General features: G+C 40.5%; 1 protein-coding gene across 5 annotated transcripts in view; it reads right to left on the bottom strand.

Moving 5' to 3' along the window:
• CHD3 (chromodomain helicase DNA binding protein 3) overlaps window positions 1–15,920 on the bottom strand; it is a 400,697-nt gene that overhangs the window by 275,052 nt on the left and 109,725 nt on the right. The gene's annotated exons all lie outside the window — the stretch shown is intronic.

A 15,920-nucleotide genomic window follows, 5' to 3' on the forward strand; every position in this document is an offset into this window, starting at 1 on the left:
GAGCTCACAACCTTGCTACCAGAAGCGTTGGCTCTACGCCCCAGGCCCCATATTTTGTAGAAGGAACGAAGCACGGAGTCCATAACACTAGGCCATAAAAGGCATTTTTTTTTATTTTTTTATTTAGAATCTGACAGGATAATCAGCACCATGAGGGTGACATGAACCCAAGAAAACAGCAGACAGCGCCCGACCAGTACCTGCCTGGCTCAGGAAAACTCCAAAACTGTCTAAGGTCCAAGAAAAATCGACCCAAAGGTTCGATAATATGAACTATAACCTCGGTCTTAACCAAAGTGTGCAATTTCCGAGGAAGTACCCATGCGACCACAAAATCACAAGTACGTTCCCAAAATGGAAGTTATATCAGACGTGAGCTTATACAAACAAATCAAATACATCCTATCCGGATCAAAAATAAAAGTAAGGCAGCACCCTCGGGTGAACGCCCCAGGAAAAAAGGTACGCCAACAAAGACCAGCCGATCAGAGGCCCCCTTCACTCAAGCTCAGAGTTGGAACTGATACCAAAAAGAAAGAAAAAACAGAGACGTCAAGGAGATTACTTCATCCCCAAGCCTCTAACCCAGTTTGCCATCCGGCATCTAAGGCCTCTGATCCCTCGGCCCACTAGGACTGGGATCCTATAGCAACGCCAAAACATGTCTTAGTAGGACACGAAGACGTGCCAACCTATAACGGAAGGCAAAATTATCACTCGCCGAATCTACAAAATACTCTGGCCCCAAGGTTGGCCGAACAGGATCGGGCGATCCCACGCCCGACCGGCCCTGGTTGACAGAACATGGACAGTATCTTAAATATATTTCACTTGGGAGATACAAATGAGCCAGTGCCATAGATATGGCCATACGGAACCGTACCGTAACCTCTGGAGGAAACAAGCCACCTTCCGGAGAAGGAGTAAAGGCCATAGGGACACCTGCCTGTGTAGCAAAGGAATTTTCTGGGACCCGTGCCTCACAGGACCTAGAATCCTCGGGGGCGGATGGCTCAACGCACTCTGAGGACCCTGAATCGGGACAAGAGAGTACTCTGGAATGGCAATCGGAACATATCTGATGGGCATGGATAACCTGGGCCATTTCATATTCATCACAAGACGCATTCTCCGCATCGGAGACATCCGTGTCTAAAAAATCAGAATCCTCCATCTTGGGATTACAAAAAAGAAACACAAACAGGCACCTATTGTACACCCCCAATGGCTGGGGCACTCACCATCTCCTGAGAACCAGACACCATGGGCAGACTCTCACTGTTGCCACACAGTCAGCATACGGAAGTGAAAAACAACATAACCGCACCCGGTCACGAGGTGCACCGTGCAAGTCATAAAAAGAGAGCGCAAACCTAAAGATTGCGACAATTGATGATAAGGCCGAAATGTTCCGAAAAGCCATTAGACAAAAGTATTACTACACATCAGCAGATAGAACCACATAACAAACATGACTAAAGCCCCCCCCCCCCCCGTTCAATAACCCCTCTCAGAAGATATTAACCCATGATTCCTATTTTAAGATAAAAGGAGTCCCACTGGGACCCTACCTTCTCGTTAACATCACATTCTCATAATGAAGTAAAATTAAACAATCTTACGTGGAATAGGAACACGGCCCTTCAAGTGTGACAGATAGTAGCCTTGCTTCTGACATGGACTTGAGTGAATAAAGGCAGGCAGCGAAACTCGTCAACGCTGATTGCCAAAGAGCTGTTAATCTGAGTCTGGATGGTTTCGAAAGAAAGACTCTCCCTGCATCTCCGGACTCTAACCTTCACCCATGCTCTCACTGAGAGGCTGACAGGATTACTTAAAACTCAGTCCCATTTCGAAGAGTACTACTCTCCAAAAGAGACTATCTCGAACTTCTGACACTTCTCTGCCAACCTCCAGTGAGGGCTTCCGGTTTTTCCCTTGTCGTTTGTCGTTTTTTTAAAGGGTGTTGAGTAATTTCAGGCTGTGGTGCCTTTTTAGGGAGCCACCTTTTTTTTAGCCCCCCCCCTTTGTTTGCATTCAGTGCCCTCTAGCTTGGGTATTGTTTTCCCAAAAGTAATGAATGCATCTGTGGACTCTTCCAGTTTAAGAAGAAAAACAAATTATGCTTACCTGATAATTTTCTTTTCTTCTGCCGGGAATAGTCCACAGCTCCCGCCCGCGTTTTATCTATGGGGCGGCAGTACCTTTTTGCTCTTCTGGCACCTTTTTTTCACCCTATTTCTCCTACTGTTACTTGTTCCCTTGGCAGAATGACTGGGGGATGAGGGAATTGGGGGAAGTATTTAAAGCTTTGGCTGGGGTGTCTTTGCCTCCTCCTGGTGGCCAGGTTCTAAATTTCCAAAAGTAATGAATGCAGCTGTGGACTCTTCCCGTTTAAGAAGAAAACTTTTCTTTCACTCATGGTTAGTGATTGGCTGAAGCCATTTATTATCAGTCAACTGTGTTTACTCTTTTTAAATCATAATGACAACAGAAACTACCCAAATAACCCTGATCAAAAGTTTACATACCCCAGTTCTTAATACAGTGTATTGCCCCCTTTAACATCAATGACAGCTTGAAGTCTTTTGTGGTATTTGTGGATGAGGCTCTTTATCTTCTCAGATGGTAAAGCTGCCCATTCTTCATGGAAAAAAGTCTCCAGTTCCTGTAAATTCTTGGGCTGTCTTGCATGAACTGCACATTTGAGATCTCCCCAGAGTGGCTCAATGATATTGAGGTCAGGAGACTGAGATGGCCACTCCAGAACCTTCACTTTATTGTGCTGTAGCCAATGACAGGTCGACTTGGCCTTGTGTTTAGGATCATTGTCATGTTGGAATGTCCAAGAACGTCCCATGCGCAGCTTCCGGGCTGATTAATGCAAATTTTTCTCCAGTATTTTTTGATAACATACTGCATTCATCTTGCCATCAATTCTGACCAAATTTCCTGTGTCTTTGTAGCTCACACATCCCCAAAACATCATCGATCCACCTCCGTGTTTCACAGTAGGAATGGTGTACCTTTCATCATAGGCCTTGTTGAATCCTCTCCAAATGTAGCGTTTATGGTTGTGGCCAAAAAGCTCAATTTTGGTCTCATCACTCCAAATGACTTTGTGCCAGAAGGTTTGAGGCTTGTCTCTGTGCTGTTTGGCGTATTGTAAGCGGATACTTTGTGGCATTTGCGTAGTAATGGCTTTCTTCTGGCGACTTATCCATGCAGCCCATCTTTTTTCAAGTGCCTCCTTATTGTGCATCTTGAAACAGCCACACCACATGTTTTCAGAGAGTCCTATATTTCACCTGAAGTTATTTAGGGGTTTTTCTTTGCACCCGAACAATTTTCCTGGCAGTTGTGGCTGAAATTTTAGTTGGTCTACCTGACCGTGGTTTGATTTAAACAGAACCCCTAATTTTTCACTTCTTGATTAGAGTTTGAACACTGCTGATTTGCATTCTCAATTCATTGGATATCTTTTTATATCCCTTTCCTGTTTTATACAGTTCAACCACCTTTTCCCGCAGATCCTTTGACAATTCTTTTGCTTTCCCCATTACTCTGAATCCAGAAACCTCAGTGCAGCACTGGATGAAAGTTGCAAGGGTCTGTCAGGAGTCCAGAAACTCATTTACCTTTTATACACACACACTAATTACAAGCAAACAGATCACAGGTGAGGATGGTTACCTTTAATAGCCATTCAAAACCTTTATGTCAACTTGTGTGCATGTTATCAGGCCAAAATCACCAGGGTACTTAAACCTTTGATCAGGGTCATTTGGGTAGTTTTTGCTGTCATTATGATTTAAAAAGAGTAAACACAGTTGATTGATAATAAATAGCTTCAGCCAAACACTAACCATAAGTGAAAGAAAAGTTTTTGTGTTCTCATTCATATTCTCTTAAAAATGGCCAAGAAATCATAAATTCTGCCAGGGTATGTAAACTTATGAGCACAACTGTATATACTGTTTATGTATGCACATACATATTTACACATATAAAAAACATGAATACACATATATTTATACACACACACACAAATATCTACACATATATACACTTCTGATCATTTCCCAGACAAAACACCTTGCCATATACAATATACATTTTAAACCCTTCTAAAACATTTATTTCAATAATAAACTTATATATTATATTAAATTTGCGCATATATGAGTGCACTTCTTTATTTGTTTTAAATATAATAAAATGGGTTTATTGCTATCTTATAATATTTAGCCTAACAAAAAATAATATATTTCAGATGTGATATTAACTTGGGATATTGAGGGCTTTGTTCATTCAACCCAAGCCCCAATTTCCCTATACTGTCTATTGTTAATTTTAAATAAAGTTGTGCGGTGACGTCATCACGTCATTGCGCGTGACGTCACCACGTGAATTGTGAAGCCCTGGCAATGCCTCTCACTATTCAGGCCAAATTGCCGGGGTGGGAGTAGGTGGGAGATTGCCCTCAAGGTGGGTAAGTGCTATTGACGGCTCTGAGTCATCGTCAGCACCTGACTGGGACAATTTGTAACGGCTCAGATCCGTCGTTAGCACTCAAAGGGTTAAAGAACATATCACAAGTATTTCAAGTTTTGTTATATACGTCCTCACTTGCGATTGTGGGCTCCAATATTTGGGTCGCACTTCATGTAAAGGCCCCGATATTCAAAACCTCTCTGCTCAGGTGAGATATTCTAAAATCCTCCAGCACTGCGAGATCCCTAGTGAAATTTTCAAAAGGCAGATTTTGCTTTACTTTTCCAAGGGGCGTTTCCTGCATTTCTGTATGTGAAGAAGAGACAATTCCAGAGCAATAATAGCACTGCAGGACATGATAGTTCTGCTGCATTTACACTTTGTGATTTCTATTTTATATTTCTTTACACTTGACATTAAAGGGACAGTAAAGTAAAAAAAAAAATCTTTCATGATTTAAATAGGGCATGTAATTTTAAACAACTTTCCAATTTACTTTTATTACCAATTTTGCTTTGTTCTCTTGGTATTCTTAGTTGAAAGCTAAATCTAGGAGGTTCATGTGCTAATTTCTTAGACCTTGAAGACTGAAATAAGGGTGCAGTTTGCAGAGGCATAGATACAAGGTAATCACACAGGTAAAAAGTATATTATTATAACTGTGTTGGTTATGCAAAATTGGGGAATGGGTAATAAAGGGATTATCTACCTTTTTAAACAACAAAAATTCTGGTGTTTACTGTCCCTTTAAATGTTATTACATTTAAACTGCACTTTATATTTTGTATTTTATTTTGTATGCAGTAGTGTATTTAGGTTTGTGATTTTACAAATTCTGATTATAGAGCAGACTCCACAGAGACAGAACTCACTGAATTTTCTAAGAAAAGGGGAGGAACCTGGAAATCCCATAAAGATGAGAGATGCACATTTCACATGGAAAAGAGAAGGTAACAGAAGAACCACTGGGGCTGATATAAAGGCTCAGTTTGCATCAATTCTAAATTAAACTTAAATGTTTTCACTACAATTTAAAGGGCCATGATACCCAAATGTTGAAACACTTGAAAGTGATGCAGCATAGCTGTAAAAAGCTGACTAGAAAATATCACCTGAACATCTCTATGTAAAAAAGAAAAATATTTTACCTCAAAAATTCCTCAGTAGCCGCATCCCATTGTAAAGGACTTATAAGCAGCAAATCCGTATGTCTGTCCCGGGACAGCTAAGGGAGTGAGCTTACGTGCACACTCATCTTATTTCCCTATTCAGTTTAAGGAAGTTTGCTATGAAATCTCATGAGAGTTAAGTGAAATCTCATGAGATCACAGTAAAAACAGAATTTATGCTTACCTGATAAATTACTTTCTCCAACGGTGTGTCCGGTCCACAACGTCATCCTTACTTGTGGGATATTCTCTTCCCCAACAGGAAATGGCAAAGAGTCCCAGCAAAGCTGGTCACATGATCCCTCCTAGGCTCCGCCCACCCCAGTCATTCGACCGACGGACAGGAGGAAATATATATAGGAGAAACCATATGATACCGTGGTGACTGTAGTTAGAGAAAATAATTCATCAGACCTGAATAAAAAACCAGGGCGGGCCGTGGACCGGACACACCGTTGGAGAAAGTAATTTATCAGGTAAGCATAAATTCTGTTTTCTCCAACATTGGTGTGTCCGGTCCACGGCGTCATCCTTACTTGTGGGAACCAATACCAAAGCTTTAGGACACGGATGAAGGGAGGGAGCAAATCAGGTCACCTAAATGGAAGGCACCACGGTTTGCAAAACCTTTCTCCCAAAAATAGCCTCCGAAGAAGCAAAAGTATCAAATTTGTAAAATTTGGCAAAAGTGTGCAGTGACGACCAAGTCGCTGCCTTACATATCTGGTCAACAGAAGCCTCGTTCTTGAATGCCCATGTGGAAGCCACAGCCCTAGTGGAGTGAGCTGTGATTCTTTCAGGAGGCTGCCGTCCGGCAGTCTCATAAGCCAATCGGATAATGCTTTTAAGCCAAAAGGAAAGAGAGGTAGAAGTCGCTTTTTGACCTCTCCTTTTACCAGAATAAACAACAAACAAGGAAGATGTTTGTCTGAAATCTTTAGTAGCCTCTAAATAGAATTTTAGAGCACGGACTACATCCAAATTATGTAACAAACGTTCCTTCTTTGAAACTGGATTCGGACACAAAGAAGGTACAACTATCTCCTGGTTAATATTTTTGTTAGAAACAACTTTAGGAAGAAAACCAGGCTTAGTACGCAAAACCACCTTATCTGCATGGAACACCAGATAAGGAGGAGAACACTGCAGAGCAGATAACTCTGAAACTCTTCTGGCAGAAGAGATTGCAACCAAAAACAAAACTTTCCAAGATAGTAACTTAATATCTACGGAATGTAAGGGTTCAAACGGAACCCCTTGAAGAACTGAAAGAACTAGATTTAAACTCCAGGGAGGAGTCAAAGGTCTGTAAACAGGCTTGATCCTAACCAGAGCCTGAACAAATGCTTGAACATCTGGCATAGCTGCCAGTCGTTTGTGTAGTAAGACAGATAAAGCAGAAATCTGTCCCTTTAGAGAACTTGCAGATAATCCTTTCTCCAAACCTTCTTGTAGAAAGGATAGAATCTTAGGAATCTTTATCTTGTTCCATGGCAATCCTTTGGATTCACACCAACAGATATATTTTTTCCATATTTTATGGTAAATTTTTCTAGTTACAGGCTTTCTAGCCTGAATCAGAGTATCTATTACAGAATCTGAAAACCCACGCTTTGATAAAATCAAGCGTTCAATCTCCAAGCCGTCAGCTGGAGGGAAACCAGATTCGGATGTTCGAATGGACCTTGAACAAGAAGGTCCTGTCTCAAAGGTAGCTTCCATGGTGGAGCCGATGACATATTCACCAGGTCTGCGTACCAAGTCCTGCGTGGCCACGCAGGAGCTATCAAGATCACCGAAGCCCTCTCCTGATTGATCCTGGCTACCAGCCTGGGAATGAGAGGAAACGGTGGGAATACATAAGCTAGGTTGAAGGTCCAAGGTGCTACTAGTGCATCTACTAGAGAGTCGCCTTGGGATCCCTGGATCTGGACCCGTAGCAAGGAACCTTGAAGTTCTGACGAGACGCCATCAGATCCATGTCTGGAATGCCCCATAATTGAGTTATTTGGGCAAAGATTTCCGGATGGAGTTCCCACTCCCCCGGATGGAATGTCTGACGACTCAGAAAATCCGCTTCCCAATTTTCCACTCCTGGGATGTGGATCGCAGACAAGTGGCAGGAGTGATCCTCCGCCCATTGAATTATTTTGGTCACTTCTTCCATCGCCAGGGAACTCCTTGTTCCCCCCTGATGATTGATATATGCAACAGTCGTCATGTTGTCTGATTGAAACCTTATGAATTTGGCCTTTGCTAGATGAGGCCAAGCTTTGAGAGCATTGAATATCGCTCTCAGTTCCAGAATGTTTATCGGGAGAAGAGATTCTTCCCGAGACCATAGACCCTGAGCTTTCAGGGGTTCCCAGACCGCGCCCCAGCCCACCAGGCTGGCGTCGGTCGTGACAATGACCCACTCTGGTCTGCGGAAGCTCATTCCCTGTGACAGATTGTCCAGGGTCAGCCACCAACGGAGTGAATCTCTGGTCTTTTGATCTACTTGAATCGTCGGAGACAAGTCTGTATAATCCCCATTCCACTGTCTGAGCATGCACAGTTGTAATGGTCTTAGATGAATTCGTGCAAAAGGAACTATGTCCATTGTTGCAACCATCAATCCTATTACTTCCATGAACTGCGCTATGGAAGGACGAAGAACAGAATGAAGTACTTGACAAGAGCTTAGAATTTTTGATTTTCTGACCTCTGTCAGAAAAATCCTCATTTCTAAGGAATCTATTATTGTTCCCAAGAAGGGAACTCTTGTTGACGGGGACAGAGAACTTTTTTCTTTGTTCACCTTCCATCCGTGAGATCTGAGAAAGGCTAGGACGATGTCCGTATGAGCCTTTGCTTTTGACAGAGACGACGCTTGAATCAGGATGTCGTCCAAGTAAGGTACTACTGCAATGCCCCTTGGTCTTAGAAGCGCTAGAAGGGACCCTAGTACCTTTGTGAAAATCCTTGGAGCAGTGGCTAATCCGAATGGAAGTGCCACAAACTGGTAATGCTTGTCCAGAAAAGCGAACCTTAGGAACTGATGATGTTCCTTGTGGATAGGAATATGTAGGTACGCATCCTTTAAATCCACGGTAGTCATAAATTGATTTTCCTGGATAGTAGGTAGGATCGTTCGAATAGTTTCCATTTTGAACAATGGTACCCTGAGAAATTTGTTTAGGATCTTGAGATCCAAAATTGGTCTGAATGTTCCCTCTTTTTTGGGAACTATGAACAGGTTGGAATAAAAACCCATCCCTTGTTCTCTTATTGGAACTGGATGAATCACTCCCATCCTTAACAGGTCTTCTACACAATGTAAGAATGCCTGTCTTTTTATTTGGTTTGAAGATAATTGAGACCTGTGGAACCTTCCCCTTGGGGGTAGTTCCTTGAATTCCAGGAGATAACCTTGAGAAACTATTTCTAGCGCCCAAGGATCCTGAACATCTCTTGCCCAAGCCTGAGCAAAGAGAGAAAGTCTGCCCCCCACCAGATCCGGTCCCGGATCGGGGGCTATCCCTTCATGCTGATTTGGTAGCAGTGGTAGGCTTCTTGGCCTGCTTACCCTTGTTCCAGCCTTGCATTGGTTTCCAGGCTGGTTTGGGTTGTGAAGTATTACCCTCTTGCTTAGAGGATGTAGAATTAGAGGCTGGTCCATTTCTGCGAAAGGGACGAAAATTAGGTTTATTTTTAGCCTTAAAAGACCTATCCTGTGGGAGGGCGTGGCCCTTTCCCCCAGTGATGTCTGAAATAATCTCTTTCAAATCAGGTCCAAATAATGTTTTACCTTTGAAAGGAATGTTAAGCAATTTTGTCTTGGAAGACACATCCGCTGACCAAGACTTTAGCCAAAGCGCTCTGCGCGCCACGATAGCAAACCCTGAATTTTTCGCCGCTAATCTAGCTAATTGCAAAGCGGCATCTAAAACAAAAGAGTTAGCCAATTTAAGTGCTTGAACTCTGTCCATAACCTCCTCATACGAAGATTCTTTATTGAGCGATTTTTCTAGTTTCTCGAACCAGAAACACGCTGCCGTAGTGACAGGAACAATGCATGAAATTGGTTGTAGAAGGTAACCTTGCTGAACAAACATCTTTTTAAGCAAACCCTCTAATTTCTTATCCATAGGATCTTTGAAAGCACAACTATCTTCGATAGGAATAGTAGTGCGTTTGTTTGAGTAGAAACCGCCCCCTCGACCTTGGGGACTGTCTGCCATAAGTCCTTTCTGGGGTCGACTATAGGAAATAATTTCTTAAATATAGGGGGGGGGACAAAAGGTATGCCGGGCCTTTCCCGCTCTTTATTTACTATGTCCGCCACCCGCTTGGGTATAGGAAAAGCGTCGGGGGGCACCGGAACCTCTAGGAACTTGTCCATCTTACATAATTTCTCTGGAATGACCAAATTGTCACAATCATCCAGAGTAGATAACACCTCCTTAAGCAGTGCGCGGAGATGTTCTAATTTAAATTTAAATGTCACAACATCAGGTTCAGCTTGATGAGAAATTTTTCCTGAATCTGAAATTTCTCCATCAGACAAAACCTCCCTCATGGCCCCTTGAGATTGGTGTGAGGGTATGTCAGAACAGTTATCATCAGCGTCCTCTTGCTCTTCAGTGTTTAAAACAGAGCAATCGCGCTTTCTCTGATAAGTAGGCATTTTGGATATAAGATTTGCTATGGAGTTATCCATTACAGCCGTTAATTGTTGCATGGTAATAAGTATTGGCGCACTAGATGTACTAGGGGCCTCCTGTGTGGGCATAACTGGTGTAGACACAGTAGGGGATGTAGTATCATGTTTACTCCCTTCACTTGAGGAATCATCTTGGGCAATATCATTATCTGTGGCATTACTGTCCTTACTTTGTTTGGACACTATGGCACAATTATCACATAAATTTAAATGGGGAGACACATTGGCTTTCATACATATAGAACATAGCTTATCTGATGGTACAGACATGTTAAACAGGCTTAAACTTGTCAACAAAGCACAAAAAACGTTTTAAAATAAAACCGTTATTGTCACTTTAAATTTCAAACTGAAAACACTTTATTACTGAATATGTGAAAAAGTATGAAGGAATTGTTCAAAATTCACCAAAATTTCACCACAGTGTCTTAAAGCATTAAAAGTATTGCACACCAAATTTCAGAGCTTTAACCCTTAAATTAACGGAACCGGAGCCGTTTTACATTTAACCCCTATACAGTCCCAGCTATATGCTTTGCTGAGACCCAACCAAGCCCAGAGGGGAATACGATACCACAAGACGCCTTCTATAAGCTTTTTCAGTGATTCTTAGCTCCTGACACATGCATCTGCATGCCTAGCTCTCCAAAAACAACTGTGCATTATTGGCGCGAAAATGAGGCTCTGTCTATAACTAGAAAGGCCCCCAACTGAAAAAGGTGTCCAACACAGTGCCTGCCGTTTTCCTAAACGTTTCCCCAAGATTATAACACCAAAAATTAGTTAGAATCTGTATAATATGCCTAATAAAGCAATCGTTTTAGCCCAGAAAAATGTCTACCAGTTTTTAAGCCCTTTTTGAAGCCCTTTATTCTTTTATGTTAAACTAAGAAAATGGCTTACCGGTCCCCATGAGGGGAAATGACAGCCTTCCAGCATTACATGGTCTTGTTAGAAATATGGCCAGTCATACCTTAAGCAGAAAAGTCTGCTAACTGTTTCCCCAACTGAAGTTACTTCATCTCAACAGTCCTGTGTGGAAACAGCAATCGATTTTAGTAACTGTCTGCTAAAATCATCTTCCTCTTACAAACAGAAATCTTCATCCTTTTCTGTTTCAGAGTAAATAGTACATACCAGCACTATTTTAAAATAACAAACACTTGATAGAAGAATAAAACTACATTTAAACACCAAAAAAACTCTTAACCATCTCCTTTGAGATGTTGCCTGTACAACGGCAAAGAGAATGACTGGGGTGGGCGGAGCCTAGGAGGGATCATGTGACCAGCTTTGCTGGGACTCTTTGCCATTTCCTGTTGGGGAAGAGAATATCCCACAAGTAAGGATGACGCCGTGGACCGGACACACCAATGTTGGAGAAAGAGTTCATGACCTCAGCACTGCTGATGCTGATTGGCTGCTGTTCATTTCTTCATTTTTTATTTTTTTTACCTGCAGCTGAGCAACAGCTGAAGAATATTTTTTTACACAGAACTTACTCTGCTGAGCTGAGGAAATTGTGAGGTAAAATATCTTCTTTTTTTACATAGAGATGTTCAGGTGATATTTTCCGGTCAGCTTTTTACAGCTATACTGCATCAGTTTCAAGTGATTTAGCATATGAGTATTATGTCCCTTTAACTTGTTTTTGTCTTTATTTTAGTATATATTACTTTTCTGTTTTTTTTTTATTTTGAGCAAACATCACCCGCATACAGCTGGCGAGACAAATCAGTGAGACCAGCTTGTTTAAAATGCTTAGAAAATTTCACAAGACTGGTGGGAGAGCTTCAGACATAACCTGGGAACTTCACTGTTCAGCCCAGGGAACTGCCCTCTCCCTCCCACTTTCTGAAAGTGTCAGTTTTAGTTTGCAAATTCAAGGTGCAAGGTAATTTTGTATATGTAAACAGAGAAATACAAAGTATGATATTAATTTGTTAAAAGGACAGTCTACACCAGAATTGTAATTGTTTAAAAAGATGGATAATCCCTTTAGTACACATTCCCCAGTTTTGCATAACCAACACAGTTATATTAATACACTTTTTACCTCTGTGATTACCTTGTATCTAAGACTCTGCAGACTGCCCCCTTATTTCATATGCCAGACTTGTATTTTAGCCAATCAGTGCCGACTCCTAGGTAACTCCACAGGCATGAGCACAATGTTATCTATATGGCAAACATGAACTAATGCCCTCTAGTTGTGAAAAATGTCAAAATGCATTCAGATAAGAGATGGCCTTCAAGGGCTAAGAAATTAGCATATGAGCCTACCTAGGTTAGCTTTCAACTAAGAATACCAAGAGACCAAAGCAAAATTGATGATAAAAGTAAATTGGAAAGTTTTTTAAAATTACATGCCCTATCTGAATCATGAAAGTTTATTTTTTACTAGACCGTCCCTTTAAAGTAACACAGAAGTGTAACAAAAGTCTTATATCATGCAGTGCTGTATTGCACTTGGCTTGTCTCCTTCATATATAGAAAAAAGAGATATTGCGGTGCCTGTTTCTTTTTCAATATTCAGTGAGTTTAGCTCCTGTGAAGTCTGAAATGCAATTTGTCTCCAAGCTGGAGAACCTTTGAATATCAGGGCCAAGGTGAGACATAGATGGAGTGAACACTTAAGAAATTAAAAAAAGGAAATTTACCAAGCATAGTGTCTTTCGACTTGTAACATCTCTATTACCTGGTCTAATAGATCATATAATATCAGATAATATCATAAACTGTGCCAGAGGGAAACTTACTGGATCTACAAGTTCCAGTATTTGTTTCCTTCTGGGCCCAATGAAGTGATTCTGCAGCTTTTTCAGACTGATGCATATTTCTCTTTAAAGGGACATAAAACAAGTTGGGATAGAGACAAAATATAATAGTATGTACTTTAATTACTTTACCTGCAAATTTATACTGCAGTGCCTCGCCATTAACCCTTTCTTTTTAGTTTCTGAATTGTAAAGCTCTAACTCCCCCCACACATTTCCTTCTATGGCTGTATTTATATCTATTGTTGTTTTGGTAAAATGCAAAAATGCATACAGATTATGTGCTGCTCTAATGTGGGTAGACGACTGCTATGCACATGATATGTCCTTTATTTTTTAAAGTGACTACCCGTTTGGAGAAGGAGAAGTGTGGCCTCTTTCAGATGTGATTCCAGCACCCCTGTTGTGCCTATACACCATAGACATTGGGTTGGGTTGTGTTGATCCTGGGACTTTTATATCCTTGGGTGATTTGCACTAATATATAATAATATTCACATTGATACAACCAGCTGAGTGCTGGTTACATTTGTATTTATACAGCTCTGGAAAAAATTAAGAGGCCACTGCAAAATTATCAAGTTTCTCTGGTTTTACTATTTATAGGTATGTGTTAAAGTAAAGTCAACATTTTTTTTCGTTATTTTATAAACTACTGACAATATTTCTCCCAAATTCTAAATAAAAAATATTGTCATTTAGAGCATTTATTATATTATATATACCACTACTATCTTCTTGCAACAGTACCAGCTGGATGGCAAAAACAGAGCTAATAGTTCCTCAAAACTAAAAGTAATTAAAATTAAACTATTGACCATGCTAAAAGAGTTGAAAAGAAATGTTTTGAGTGAGAAAAAGAAGGACACAAATTTCATCCTTAAAATTTCAAAGAGCAGTTCATAAGAACAAGGTCGAGCAGCAGACATTGGGGACAACAAAGCTACAGACCGTCATAGGGCAAAAAAAAGATTCTCCACTGCTCGGGATGACCATCAACTCATTTAAAGGTCACTCAAAAAATGTAGGATTACATCAAGTGACCTACAAAAAGAATGTCAAATGGCAGCTGGGGTGAAGTGCACAGCGAGGGTGGTTCAAAAAAGGCTCCTAGGGGCAGGGCTGAAGTCGTGCAAAGATAGAAAAAAGCCGTTCATCGATGTGAAGCAAAGAAGAGCCAGGCTGAGGTTTGGAAAAGACCATAAGGATTGGACTGTAGAGGACTGGAGTAAGGTTATCTTCTCTGATGAGTCCAATTTTCAGTTTTGCCCACATTGTCTCGTACCTACTGTGAAATTTGTTGGATGATCAGTGATGATCTGGGGGTGCTTCAACAAGGATGGAATCGGGCAGATTTATCTTTGTAAAGAACACATGAATCAAGCCATGTACAAGGTTATCCTGGAAGAAAGCTTGCTTCCTTCTGCTCTGACAATGTTCTCCAACTCTAAGGATTGTTTTTTTTCCAGCAGGAAAAAGCTTCATGCCACATAGCCAGGTCAATCAAGGTGTGGATGAAGGACCACCAGTTCAAAACCCTATCATGGTCAGTGGCATAAAGTCACCCAACAACAATGTAAAAGACTGGTGCAGAGCATGCCAAGACGCATGAAAGCTGTGATTGAAAATCAGGGTTATTATACCAAATATTGATTTCTAAACTCTTGCTAAGTTTAAACAGTAGTATTGTGTTGTTTAAAATTAATATTAACATGTTATCTTTGCATTATTTAAGGTCTGAAAACACTATCTTTTTTGTTTTTTTGTCCAGTTGTCATTTTCTGCAAATAAATGCTCTAAATGATAATATTTTTATTTGGAATTTGGGAGAAATGTTGTCAGTAGTTTATAGAATAAAATTAAAATGTTTATTTTACTCAACACATACCTATTAATAGTAAAACCAGAGAAACTGATAATATTGCAGTAGTCTCTTAATTTTATCCAGAGATGTATATTGGACACCACTGGTACTTTATATACATAAATATAGATACGTCTGGATGTGTCTTTATCAAGCTTTGTGCTGGTTAAGATTTTTATAGACAATGGATACAATTGTAGTTATAACAATTTTCCATTGTTTGTGTGCTCGCTAGTGAGTGTTGTTCATTTAGGTTTTTGTTTATTTTAATATATTTTACATGTGTTTTGTGAAACTTTTATTTTAGCCCTAACATTTTACTTCAGATGTCAGGTCACGCTAATTCTTCTAGTACTATTATAACTTTTGCTCAAGTGCAACCCATAACTTAACATGTTTGGGACATTTGCGATATACATTGAAAGTAAATTATATGCTAAAGGGATGTCAGCTGCGCTAAACCTTCACTGGTAAATCAGTTTTTTATGAAATTTTCATGCTAATTTTAGAGCGATCCAGCGATATTGACATTGCGCTCTTTCAGTAGCGCTCCTCTTGCAATCTGGGCATTAGTGTCTTTCCATGGGAGCATACAGAGATAGGCTCTAGAGCATGCACGTGTCTTGTGCTCTTTATGAATAACATTGTTAATAACATTGTTGGAAACACTGCTGCTATATAGTGCTCAAGACACATGCATGCTCCTAATCCTACCTCATTATGTTTAATGGAATGAAGTTAAGTTTTGACAAAAGAAACCAAGAGAAGGAACCCAATATTTGTAAAACAAGTAAATTGGAAGTTGTTTGTTGTTTTTTTTAACTGTACTCTATCTGAAATATGAAACTTTTGACTTCCATATTTCTTTTAGACTGATCAAACTCAAGCTGCCATGATCAATGCCATTGTAA

This window comes from Bombina bombina, chromosome 6, assembly GCF_027579735.1.
Source record: "Bombina bombina isolate aBomBom1 chromosome 6, aBomBom1.pri, whole genome shotgun sequence".
Lineage (NCBI taxonomy): Eukaryota > Metazoa > Chordata > Amphibia > Anura > Bombinatoridae > Bombina > Bombina bombina.